We start from the raw sequence: 14117 nt of genomic DNA, 5'->3' as shown, positions 1-14117 counted from the left end.
ACTCCAAAGGGCCACGCTGAGTTTGCCCCAAGAAAAGAAAGTGTGACTGGATGTTTCCCCTACTACAAAACTTCTGGCAAAGACTACATGAAAATTTTTTTTTTTTTTTAAGTTTCATCAAACTGGGACCTCATGGCAAATTAATTAATGTACAAACTTTTAGTGATGGAAATACTTGCTGAGAGACAAAACCATACGATATAGCGAAAAGCATTTTTGGACCAAGAGAGATACTACCTGTTTTTAGCCTTTGTAGCTCTGCCCTAACCAGCTGTGGAAGCTTGAACCCCTCTCTTGCTCTCTCCAGCTTTCATGGGGATATTGAAAGGATAAAGCAAGACAAAATACTTTAAAATAGGTTCAGGTTTTATCAACTGAAATGGGAGAGGTAATTTGATTTAACAAACCTTTATCAGGATTCATTAGAGGGAATTGGTTTAAATGAGATAAAACATAGCCTCTGCCCTCAACTGTCTTCCAGTCTACTGGGGGAAATATATCATTGAATAGTAAACAAGCCCTAATAGGTCCAAATGAGAGCAAACTATGAGCAATGTGATCTGCGTGTGTAAAAGAAGTGATTAACTTTGACCTTGATAGTGAGAAGACTCCAATAGTGTTCCTAATGTTCCTAAAAAACAGGCAAAATTTCTTAACATAACTTACACAGTCATGTGTGATTTGTGCCCTTACCCACCACTTCTTTGGCTTCATCTCTTGCCACTCTATAAACAATATTCTACGCTCCAGCCATAGCCCCCTATTTTGAATTCTTAAACTTGCCGTATTCTCTCCTCCAAGTCTTTGGACTCTCCTTTATCACCTCTCCTTCTATTACAAAATGTGTACATGTCTTTCATGCTTTAGCATGAATCATCTCCTCCAAGAAGCCTTCTTTGATTGCCTCAGTCCAGGTTAGATACCCATTGTACCATTTATCATACTACTAGGTATAAGTAACAGTTAATGAAATATGACTCTATTACCACATAACTGGATGTTACATATCTGGAGATATACAGATTCAAGATTAGTTCTGTACAGAACTGGATTCAACTTTCCACAATTCTCTTAGCTTTTGCCTCATGATTACAAGATAGCTGCTGCAGCTCCAAATCATGCCCTCTCACAAAACAACCAAGAGCAGGAAGGAAAGAAGACACCTTTCTGTGATGATCTTACTCTTCTAGGAAAATCCTTCCTAGAAGTCCTCTGAAGGCATTCCCTTAAATCTCCTTGGTCAGAAGGGGCCCATATGTACATGCCCTAACCACAATGGAGGCTGGAAACTCTTTCAGGGAAAGAGTTTCTTCAAGTGTGGAAGAAGTGCAAAAGGCATGATTATTGGGTAAGCCAACAACAGCACCTCCCTCTGGACTTCCATAGCCCCCATTTCTGCCACAGATTATATTGTATGTAATTGCTTACTTGATAATATACTAGCCTATACTCTTTGTTAGGGGAAGGACAATTTTATTGAATGAATGAAAAATAAACATAGCATTATTATTACCAATACTTCTAATAGCAAAGCAACAAAATGAAATCACTTCAGCCTGTGAACAGTTGTTTTTGCAACTCTTTATTGGCCAGTGGCTCCATGGTGAAATCCTAACAGGTTAAGACCTCAACTTTAAGGGCTATAAGTTAGGAAAAAAACAAAAACAAAATAAAACACAATTCCCAAGTTGCTACCAGGTGGTAAGATGAGGCAGGGACAGTGAAAGCATAGAACTTGAGAGCTGGTGGGAGAAGAGAGACCTGAACTGACCTACTGGAGACTAAAAAGGAGCAGGTATCATTTGGGATTCTACTAGATGTAAGAAACAGAAAATCCAAGTTAGTTTACACAATAAGGAACATTTATTTTCTCAATAGCAAGATGTTTCAAGGCAAGGCAGCTCCAGGGTTAATTCCACTTCATTATCCACAGCTTGGCTTTCCCTAGGGTTGCAAGATGGCCACCACAGTTCCAAACTCTATATCTGGAATGTCCACAGGAGGACATATTTTCCCCATGCCTCTTTTTCAGGGAAAAGATACCTTTACTAGGAGCTTCCCAGCAGACTTTATTTTTCATTAGGCAGCACTGGGTTACATGCTCTTCCTTAAACCAACCATTGGTATGGCCAATGAGATGACTGCGACTGAATGAAACCAAGTAAGACTTACTTTTGTTACATGTGGACACCCCAACATAAGTAAGGGCTCTTCTTCAAGGAAAAAAGGAAGAATTGGAAATGGCTGCTGGACATGCAACCAATGACATCTGTTATAAATGGCTACCTTGCAATTTCCAACTTTGGAATGAGTAAGTCTTATAAGGCTGAGTCAGATCACACCTGGCACTGTAAAACACTTTACATAAAAGAACAGCCTGGGCCACAATGTATGTTAGCTCGTTTCTTCTGCTGCAGTCTCATACAGAGATGCATATCATTACTTTAGAATTCCTAGGACATAAATACAGAGTAGTTTATTACATTCACACCCTCTGGGTTACTTCTTTGCAGAAGGGATTGTTTAGTCATTTATAAACACTGGGAGTTATGTGCCCTGAACTATTACAGAAAAGACACTACTACTCACTCTCTACTCTCACGGCTTAAGTCTGGGCCCTAGCCTCCTGCTTCACTGGGATCTAAACAGCATCTCCATTTCTATCTCACTGTTCAGGGGAAGACTTCCTTGTCCCAGATTTGGAACTTGCTTTGCTTGGTCCCAAACTGTGAGGCAACACGTTCATTAAAAGTTTTTAAACTGAGAGGTGTTTTCTCACCAATGTGGGAGCAAACCAGTTTCAGAATGGGGCTTGGTCCAGTTGGTCTGGAGGGACAGCTGGTGGTGTTTATCTTCATTACCAAGGCATGGCTCAGCTCAGGCCAGGAGCTACTTTTAAGCCAGGACTTTACACGTGAATGGACACCAAGTTATTCTTCTGCCTAGTTGTCTGGATCCTTTTCGTTAGAAGTTTCGAGATTCTAAGTCAGAGATCAGCAAACCACAGCCAAAATCTGGGGCCAAATCTGGCCCACCATTTGTAAATAAACTTTTATTGGGACACAGATCAGTTATGTACTGTCGATGGCTGCTTTTGAGTTACAATGGCAGAACTGAGTAGTTGTGATAGAGACCCTATGGCCTCAAAATAGTTACTATCAGGCCCTTTACAAAAAAGTTTTCTGCCCTTTGACATGGGAAAAGGGCAAGTGAGAAGCAAAAAGTCTATCAAGAAGATAAATGCCCAAATTCATGTAAATAAATACTGAACAAAAGGCACAGAGAAGTTAGAATGGATTCAGGTGGTTTGGAACTGGCCAAAGTGGGTCACACCAGGCCTTACTGGGACTCTGTCCAGACCCTGATATATATGGGCACTTTCCAGGGAGCTGAAACAGCGCCACATCTCCCTGGGAAGAAGCATTTCGCTTCACAAGTGTTTGTGTTCTCAATGTGAAACCTGGAGGTGGTTTTCTAAACCGTCCAGTTTAACTGCTCCAGGCAGGGGTGTTTTGCAATCTGACACACACATCCATCTAAGCTGTTCCAATGGAGCCTCTGCACTGGCTGTAAAACACTCAGCCACAGAAAGTCCTCCTTGGTTTTCAGACAGGAGCCCAAGAAAGACCATAGCAGAAACCTGTTTATATAGTTCAGGTTTTCTTAGTAACGTAAGGCGGATGTCAGACAAGACTTCAACGCTAACTGTAAGAATTGATTTCTGCTATGATTTAAGGCAGACAAAGTCAGCTGCTTAGGGTTCTGGTTTCTTACCTTTTCTTAATCCCAAATCAAGAAATAGAGTCATGGAAGATAATAACTACGAAGCATGCTTATTTTAGACATCACATTAAGTACTTTATGTATACTATCAATATCACATTTAATCTTTACAATGATACTGTAAAAGGGGTATGATTACTACATTATCTCCTTTTTATAGATGTGGAAGGTGTGGTCCAGCATGGCGTTTCCCAAACCTGGATACAGATTCCTAGTCCCTGTCCCTAGAGCTTCCTATTCAGTCAGCCTGGGGTGGGGCCTGAGATTTGCATTTCTAATAAGTCCCCAGATGGTGCTGAGGCTACTGGCCAAGACCGCACTGTGAAGACACAGGCCAAGTGCTTAACTGAACAACCAAGTCTCATGATTATCCTGTCAGGGCCAGTTCTCAAACCCAGATTTGAACGTGTGATTCTTTATCCATTCTTTTAATCATTTCTAATAAACTACCTCCCATGAACTCCAAAAAGAAATGAATGAAAGATATTCAAACACACACTCAGAAAATCCTATCAAAAATTCAATGGATGCTATTTCCCAAATGACTCAAGTGTTTCTCATTTGGGGTCTTGCATTTTGAGCCATTTGCTGCAATACTCTCAGCTGTATACATCATACCTTGGTTTCACATACAGAATGGAAATTGCTTAAAGGGATTAGTTTTTCCAGTCTTGATATTCAATGTTGTATTGCACCTGAGTACCCAATATTCAAGGTCCAATACCACGTAGACTATCTGGATAGTACAGCATAGTGTTAAGAATGTGTGTTTTGCCTTCAAGTTTTGTGTTTTTGTATGATCATTGCTCTTCACTCTGTGACTTTGCTCAAGTTCCTAAATTGTCTGTTTCCCTATTAATAAAATGGAGATCAAAATACTCCCATAAAGTTGCTGTATTAAATGTACAGCACTCAGCCGTGGCATATGAAGAGACCTCAAAAATGCTAGTTATAAATTATTATATACATAACTATACCACACAATTATATTCTTACATATAGTTATGTTATAACTACGTATTAATATTAACCAATATATTAATATTATTAATCATATTACTAATATATTAATTGTCACATAATCATTAGTTATAAATTATATCAATAAACCTATAATAATTATCTATAATGTATACTATATGACATACAATTATATAATTATGTAATTACAAATTATTATTTAAAGCTCTAGAGAATGGGTTAACTAAATGCACCTTTTACTTCAGTGTTTTAGCTGAAGAAACACACAGCAGCCCTGGATGCATTAGTCAATATATGTTAGCTTCCAGCAGAGATGTCATGAACAAGGTTTCATGTTCATTAGTCCTTATTTCGTTGCTAAGATCATTTTCCTTCTAGAATAACCTCCTCCTCACTCTTTGCCTCTTCTGTGTTTAAGTCTCTCTTTGCTTGCTATGTATGAGACCTTCTCAGACCACAGCCATAATCTTGTCTCCCCAAACCCACTAACTTTTGGATGAACTGTACAAATGAATTTATCCTCTTTCCTAGTTACTGCTGTATACAGTCTTGTCCCTCTAGCCAGAATGTAATCTCAAGAGCAATTATTCATGTCTGACTTGTTTTGTACCTGCCGCACTGCTTGATAAATACTTGAATGTAAGAGTGGAGAAATACAATCAATTTAAATGTATTCTTTGAAAAGAAGCAGAGTCTACACGGTGACGCAAAACATGCTAAGTCCTTGCAGAATAATCACTAGTCCTATTTTACAAAATAACATTGCATTCAAACAGTGCAAGTACAAAATGTGTTTAGGCTGTATAACTCCAAACAGGTTAGAGAAAGAAATAATGAGGTCATTCTCCTGACCACAGCAACAACACAATTTGGCGCACACTGGAGACAGGTGACATAAACATTTCTTAACACAGATCTTAAAAGGGGCTGTAATCCTAAACTCACCTCCCCTTTAACAAAGTTATTCTGTTTTGACATTGGACTAGATTAAAATGTCACATGAATTTAGCAGCTGAACTTTGGCTATGGTAGCGATGGGCGTTAGGGACAGAATCTAGAAAGCACAATGAATTTTAAAACTACCCTTCGACAAGGTTTTATATTTTCATTCTAACGCATGACTCTCTAGCTAGAGAATTTTCAACTAACTTGGAAGAGTGATGTTGAGAGAGGAGAATGAACACCTGGTGAGTGGCAGTGATGATGGGCTACGTGGTGACGTCACTGATTCACTCGAATCCAGGTCTGACCACCTTGACTTCTTTACTAATAGTTGCAGGAGAGAGAAGAAGTTCCACTTTATGTGACAGTCACAAGCAGGGTGGTGCTTCTCAAACTTTAATGCGGACACAAATCACATAGAGATTCGGTTTAAGTGTAGATTCTGATTCAGCAAGTTTCAAGAAACCTGTGACTCTGCATTTCTAACATCTGAGCTCATGCTGATTCTCCTGGTCCAAGGACCACATTTTGAGTAGCGAGTAGGTTGAGGGTGGTGGACTAGGTAACGAATGGCTGCACAGACCAACCAGCCTGGGTGTGACAGTGATGCATGTGCACTGTTCCAAAGGGGATAGAAACAAGGACCTTCTAGAAATGAATTCCAGAGAAGAAACTCAGTCGACTTTATAACAAGCATCCTGCTCAGTGTCTCTTGTCGGAATGTCAGATTCACCAGCGCAAAGACACACTTTCCTTTCTAAATCTGCAAAGCAATAACTCCTGAAAAGTTGCTAGTTAAAAGCATGGAAAATGCGTGCAATTAGAGGTAGTCGTGGGTTCTAGAGACACACAGCCCAGGTCTAACTCCTAGCTCTGCCACTTACTCACTAGCTGTGACTTGGGGAAAGTCACCTTCTCTTGCTAAGCCTCAGTTTCCACAGTTGGAAAGTAGGGACAATACTTGCAAGGCTGTTGAAGGGATCAAAGAAAGAATACATGTCAAGCACTTCATTCTATGCATGGCCCATACCAGTCAAAACACTGTAGCTTTTACTTTTTAATTAGGAAATTAATCAGCCAAGAATGATGGAGAACTTGCTTAGTGAACACCTCAGAGGTGTTCCTAGGGAAAAGAAAAGGGAAAAGAAAGAGGAAAAGAGGAGGTGGAAAATGACAAGGAGACACAATCACAGTTCTCAAGAAAATTCCAAAATATACCTGGAGAGGCAAACACATACACATATGGAATGATTTAATATTTCCACAGTTATATGCCAGGAAGCATTGCAAGTAGAATTATATAGAACACATAAGCCATTTGGAGAAAGCAAATGTTTAAAATGATATCACTGGAGACAGGAAAACTGGAGGAGTCCCTAGACAAAGTCAGGGCTGTATAAACTTTTGAAAAATGTTTCACATCCTTAGCAGGATATTGACATGAGCTGCTGTCATATGGAAATTATTTTTTAGAACCACCTGGCAGGACTAATTTGGAGGATTTTATTTTTTTCACACGAATTGAACACACAACAAAATACAAGGTGTGTCTGAGATGCAAGCCCGGTCAGAGATTAGATCACTAAAGATAAATGACAGTAATTCCCATATTATTTCTGATTATGGTTTTAATGGGCCTTTTGGGTCATGAGCTACCATTTGCAAAGAATCCAAAGAAATTCTAGTAAAGCTCGCAATAGTCTGAAGGCTCTCTGTTTTGATATTTCTCTGTTAAAGGCAACCCTACAAAAGAAAAATAAGAAAAGCTTATTATTTTCACAAAATTGCTCCAATGTTTATTTTGTGATTTATTTTGTGACTAAATGTGACCATTTTCCTGGTTGCACAGGCCAGCCTGCTTCCTGCAACAACGAGACAGACTTAGGGCTCTTGAAGAAGATGGTAATAGGAGTCTTCAGGGAATGAGCCCTGTAGACTGATTATTCTGATGGCTGTGCCTGAGTCTGTAGATATACATGATCATTCTTCCCTGGAGAAAATAGCATGAGAAGAATCACACTTCTAGTTGGTTTTCAACTTGATTCCATCTATTACATGGGACCGTGCAATTCTATTTCAAATAAGTTTTTCAGGATTAGTGGTTTAGAGACATTGTTTTAGTTTTTTTAAGGAAAATGTTAAATTTCATCTTAAGAATATTTTCACTAGCTCTTCTTTCCCTTTCTGTTTAAGGTCCTATCCTTAGCTTCTCTTTTTTCCTTCTTCATGTGGCAACTGCCTAGAGCGTCATCTGGATATTCAACAGGCACTGCCAGTGTAGTTAAGCTCAACCAACATGTATTGACTGAGATTCTACAGGGTGGTGAATTGGCACAGATGACTTTGAGGTCCCTGCCCTCATACAGCCGATTTTTTAAAAAGCAGATACAAGAATAGGTCATTTCAAAACAGTATGGTAACTACCAAGTGAGAGTGATACCCAGGAAGTGATGGGCAGCATGGAGGAAGGCATCTGTCTTTAGAAGGATGAAGTTCAGTGGGGGAGATGGTGTCTGAACTTGTCCTGAACAAGGAAGAGTTATGATTGCAACTATCTTTGTAGTTCTTATTCTATGTGCCTTAGCTTTGTCACCTGTACAAAGATGATGGTAAAAATCATCTACCTTAGGTCGTGGTAGCGATATATAAGTTAATATATGCATATAAGTACTCTGATCAATACACAGCATATAGTTTAAATAATTGACTGAGTCATACAGTGAGTGAGTAGTGGAGTTGGGGCTTGAACCAGGTGAGGGGCTCCTGAGTCTACGTTCTGCATCACAGTGCTATCCTGTGACCGTGGAGAGAGAGAAGGAACAGTATGGCAGGCAGAGGGAGAGTGTGGGAAAGGCATGGATGGGTGAAATAGGACTAACAGAGCTGGAGACATAGAGTCCCAGCTTACTAGAGTGTGAAGTTCAAGGCAGAGGGTATCAGGGGAGGAGGCTGGAGCACTGGGAGGGACTGGGACACAGAGGGAATCATATCCACACTAAGGAGCTTGACCTACATCATCTGGGCCATGGGTTCCAAGCAGAGGGTGCAGGACGTTTGTGTGTTGGTGGGGGGATAGGCAGATCTCCAGTTTTGGGGAATCACTCTTGCAGGGGTAAGAAGGATGAGGCTGCGGGAAAACAGCATGACCTGTAAGGCTGAAACTGCATCAGACTAAACAGGAGATAGATATTACACTACACTGGAGCAGCGGAAGTGAGATAGAGAACAAGGGCCAGCTTTGACAAATATGGAAGCTGAATGGCAAGGCTTCTTGGCTGTGGAAGCAGCCTTGGAAATGGCCTCTGATGATGCCTGCCTCCTGATTTTCATGTGTTTGCGTAGTTTCTTCTCACACTGTGCCAGGGAGTGGTCAAAATGACCAACAGCACGTGGTGGAAGGGGTGATATGCCACTCCCAAGATTAGATTACAAAGGACTGTGCCTTCCATCTCGAGCTCTTTCTCTTGGATCACTTGCTGTGGGGAAAACCAACTGCTGTTTTGGGAGTTGCCTTAAGGAGAGGTCCACATGGCAGAAGACTAAAGCCTCCAGCCACTAGCCAGCCATGAAGTGAAGCCTGCCAACAACATGAGGGAGCTGGGAAGTGGATTCTCCAGTTCTAATTGAGCCTTGGGATGCCGGGACCCCCAGTGACAGCTTGACTACTGCCTCATGAAAGACCCCGAGTCAGGACTACTCTGCTAAGTCTTGACTGGATGCCTGACCATCAGAAATTGTGTGATATAATAAATGGTGGTTGCTTTATGCTGCTTAAATTTGGCGGTAATTTGTTAGGCAGCCACAGCTAACTGGTACAATGACTTAAGGAATGACAGAAAGCGGGAGACATCTGTGATGGCATCAGGCTTGGGTAGGTGAGTGGAGAGCAGTATCAGTAATCGAACCAGGCCCAGAGCTCACAGTCTTCCTCCTCTGATGGGCCTGACTTCCCCATCCTATTAAAGGTACCACTGTTCTCCCACTGACCCAGGCGCATAACTGCAGAGCCACCAGTGCCTGTTACATAAACGCAATCAAGGTCTGAAGATATCATTGTCAAATGATTTCCACTTCTATCTCTTCCCCTGTCCACCACTCCAACTGGACATCACTTCTTCATTACATTTCACCACATCTTAGCTTAAAAATTGCAAAAGCTTCTTAACTTAATCTCCTTGCCCTGGGTTTCTCCTTGCTTTATACTGATAAAAGTTGATCTTCCTAAACTACCATCTATCACTGCCTTATCAAATAAAGTCCAAGTTCCATAAGCCTGTGTTCAAATCTCTCCATTCCTTCCCTAATCTCTCCGCTCAGCCTTTGCCCCTCCTCTTCCCAGCATCTGCCCTGCATCTTATTCAAACTGAAAAATGGACAAAAGCTTTGCTCCTATTGTTTCTGCCTTTTGCAATGCTCTCCTCCTTCTGTTCAATCTTTTAGTTCTCTGTCATAGCCCACTTTGAGATTTACCTCTTTCATGAAAACTTTTGGGTCTAAATAACTAAATATGACTTAACTTTCCTTTGAGGTCCTCATGCAACTTTTATATCTCTTTGGGGGCACTTGCATCACCTGTATATTTGTGTTCTTCCCTCTTCTCTCTTACTAGATTTCAAACTCTTCAACGTTGGGGTTACTTCTTACTCATCTTTGCCTGGCACATGGAAGAGTGCTTAATAAATGTTTGATGAGTGAATGAATTCACTTTCATGGCTGAGCTTCCCTAAGTTTAACTACCCAAACAATGAGGCAACATGCCACGATTTGCTATGCTGCTTCTTAACCTCTCTTTGGTCAAAATTTTATCATCCAACTACATAAAAAAAAAAGAATAATCAAATGAATGCAGTTCACTGTATTTCCCTAAGCTCAGTGTCACAGCATTTTACACCAAATAGAAAGAAAAATAAAACCAATTTAACAGATTTTTTAAATAGGTCTAAAAAAAATTCGATGTGTTGATACACATGGGTAAAATAGTTTTTCATGACTCAGAGTTGCCATTTTTAGATGGTTTCCTATGTTGCTGGCCTATGTGGCTCCTGCACAATTCTCATAAATCCTATATTTAATTCCCTAATGAATCCTAAGATACAGAGACTACCATCATTTTCATTTTATGGATGGAGAACTTGAAGTTGAGAGGAAGTGAGTAACTCACCTAAAGTTGCACAGCTAGGAAGAGGTGGAGCTGGAACTGGAACAAAGGATCTATGCTCTTAAAGGCTACTCTCTGTACTTTCATTTCTGTAGAGCAGCGATTTGCTTTGTTCATGTTTTGGGGGCAGGGTTGCATTCTTTTGATTGACTTTTCACGAGCATCTGCTTTAATCAGAGACACGACCCGCAAAAGAAGAGGTGGGTTTCTATCTTCTGGGCTTGTAGGGTATGTAGGAATGCTTTTCCCAGCACCTCTGGTGTGTCTCTATGTGTCCACCTTGTGATGTGCTTTTCCCAACACAAACTCTCTCCTTCATTTTACTTCCATCTCTCCCCCAAACTTTCCCAGAAAACAGCGTAGTGTATCACAAGTCTGGTGCAAGAGTGCACCTAGAAAGACCCAACCTTGGGACACTTGGAGTCACCTGACTTTCCTCTCTCTCTAGTAAGAGGTCTTTATACTGATACAGTGTGGTGGAGGAGACAGAGTGTGCAGGGTTCTGGCCCCTGTCTGTACTAACAGCAAGTTTTTTAATCAATCATAGCCTCCAAGAAGTTTTGTAACCTTCCAAAGGATATGATGCCTTAAAAACAAAAAAACCAAAAAACCACTGTACCTTCCAGTACACTGTAGAAAGCTCAGAAACTGCTGAACTGCAGCTCAGAGTTCCAGGTCAGTGCTGTTCACTAGAACTTTCTGTAGAGATGGAAATGTTCATTATTTGTGCTGTCAGAGGTGGCTATTGAGCACTTGAAAGTTGGCTACAGGGACTAAGGAACTGATTTTTAAATTTTATTTAATTTTAATTCATTCAAATTTAAGTAGTCACATTGGGCTAGTGGCTATGTATTGGACAGAACATTCCTTGAGTATAAAATCAGGAAAATAAGTCACAATTTGTTTCTCTTACGGGGCTGTGCTAAGGAGTAAATGACATAATAGACTAAAAGGCAGTATCATGTGATGAAATCAGATGACCTGGTTTAAATATCAGCTCCAAGCTCTGCTAACTTGATGTTCGGTAAGTTTATTCAACCTCCCCGAGCATCAGTTTTCTCCTCTCAAAAATGGGTTAAATGATAACTATCTCTTAAAGAGTGGTCCAGTGGATTAAATACTAGATATAAGTTGCTTAGCACATTGCTTGGCACAGAGTAAACCCTCAACAAATGGTAACATTTGTTGTTTTTTTTAATTGAGAGTGTTCTGGAAAGCAGAAAGCTCAGCATAGGGGAAAGATATGATTATTAGCAGGAAATGACACGGCCCATAATCACTCCCTTGAGTTGTGCCTTCTGTGAAGATGACACGGCTGTGTTGGAACCTTCCCCTTTCATAGCCCCCTTTGTGGTCATGTATTAGACAGCTCATGAAGATATGATGCTTCAGATGCATCCCTGAAAGATTTCTCAGCTCCTGGAACTAGCTTGGCTTCCCTGGGGTGAGAGGCGTGCTGTCCCTGCCCCACTCTGGGGGTTGGGATGAGCTCGGCTCCCTAGGTCTCCTGCGTCCTGACACTGGTAGTTTTCCTTGGAGACGTTGCAGCTGAGACGGGCTTTGTCTGGACAGGCAGCGGCTGGTCTGGCTAGTGCAGCAGCCAACATCCTTGATTGTTTCTCTCAGTGTTGGCTGCTAATCCCCTTTTCTGTTTATCCCCTCATGAGCCCAGGCTCTAGGCGTGGGCCCTAGGCCGTGGGGCTCAGGGAGAGAAAAAGCAGATGTTCCCAGGACTGTCATTGCCACAGGCAATGGCCATGTTTGTGGTGGTGTTATTGATATGGCCCCGAGATGGCACGAGCTTCAGCTTCAAGCTGTCAGGGACAGCCCCCTGGCTCTAGTTACTGAAGCCATCACCAACACTTTACAGTTCCCCGCCGGCTGCCAGCCTGGGAGAGTTCAAATCGCTGGAAAGAAGCACCTCCTTCCGCCCAGCCTGGTGCCGGAGCAAGAGGGCTATTCGCAGTCTCTGGGAATCTATCCCAGTTCTCACTGCTTTGTGCAGATCTGTTCTGCAGGAGGGAAATGGAGGAAAAGAGGACTTGGGTTGCTTCTTTGGCAAATGAGGGAGAAGCAATGGCAAGCGCTGATAGTTTTGGAGTGAGCCTGGAAGCCAATTACTTGGTACCTTATTATATACTGACCTGTTTGTTTATTGGCCACCTTTGCCTATAGAGTGAGGGCAGGGATTTTGTCTAGTTTGTTCATCACTATATCCCCAAATCACAGCACGGTGACACTCCTGAATGAATGTACTGAGTCAATGAACGATTCTCTGCTCATTGATGAATTTTTTATTTTTTACGTAAAAAGGGTTTTATTTGCAGGGGAGTGGGACTCCTGTGTCAGTTTGCAGTTTCTGCTGCAAAGCAAAGTGAATTAGCCAAACATATACATATATCCCCTCCTTTTTGGATTTCCTTCCCATTTAGAGCACCAGGTAGAGTTCCCTGTGCTATAAGTAGGTTCTCATTAGTTACCTATTTTATACATAGTAGTATATATACATCAATCACAATCTCCCAATTCATCCCACCCCCCTTTTCCCGCTTGGTATCCATATGTTTGTTCTCTATGTCTGTGTCTCTATTTCTGCTTTGCAAATCAGATCACAAAAATATGGAATGCTTCATGAATTTGAGTGTCATCTTTGCACAGGGACCATGCTAATCTTCTCTGTATCGTTCCAATTGTAGTATATGTGAGCACATTTACTGATGCATATATTTTAAATTGAAGTATATAAGTCAGACAAATATCATATGATATCACTTGTATGTGGAATCTAAAGAAACGATACAAATGAACTTATTTACAAAACAGAAACAGACCCACAGACAAAGAAAACAAACTTATGGTCACCAAAGGGGAAAGGTGGAGGCGAGGGATAAATTTGGAGGTTGGGATTAACATACACACACTACTATGTATAAAACAGATAATCAACAAGGACCTACTGTATAGCACAGGGAACTCTACCTAATATTCTGTAATAACCTATATGGGTAAAGAATTTGAAAAAGAGTGGATATATGTATATGTATAACTGAATTACTTTGCTGTACACCTGAAACTAATACACCATTATAAATCAACTATACTCCAGTATAAAATAAAAATTTAAAAAACTGAAGTACAGTTGATTTACAATGTTTCAGGTATACAGCAAAGTGATTTAGTTATGTGTGCATGTATACATATATACATTTCAGATTCTTTTCCATTATAGGTTATTACAAGGTATTAAATATAG

The 14117-nt window shown here is 40.9% G+C and overlaps 1 non-coding gene across 1 annotated transcript; it reads right to left on the bottom strand.

Annotated features, from left to right (window-relative positions):
- Positions 1-13477: 13477 nt before the first annotated feature.
- On the bottom strand, positions 13478-13579 carry LOC130835430 (U6 spliceosomal RNA). The gene has a single exon (XR_009048914.1). It is a non-coding gene; the product is annotated as a U6 spliceosomal RNA (small nuclear RNA).
- Between the last annotated feature and the right edge of the window lie 538 nt (positions 13580-14117).

Source organism: Hippopotamus amphibius, chromosome 13 (assembly GCF_030028045.1).
Source record: "Hippopotamus amphibius kiboko isolate mHipAmp2 chromosome 13, mHipAmp2.hap2, whole genome shotgun sequence".
Taxonomy (NCBI): domain Eukaryota; kingdom Metazoa; phylum Chordata; class Mammalia; order Artiodactyla; family Hippopotamidae; genus Hippopotamus; species Hippopotamus amphibius.
Note: the sequence above shows the minus strand (reverse complement) of the source record. Positions and strands in the feature narration are given on the sequence as shown.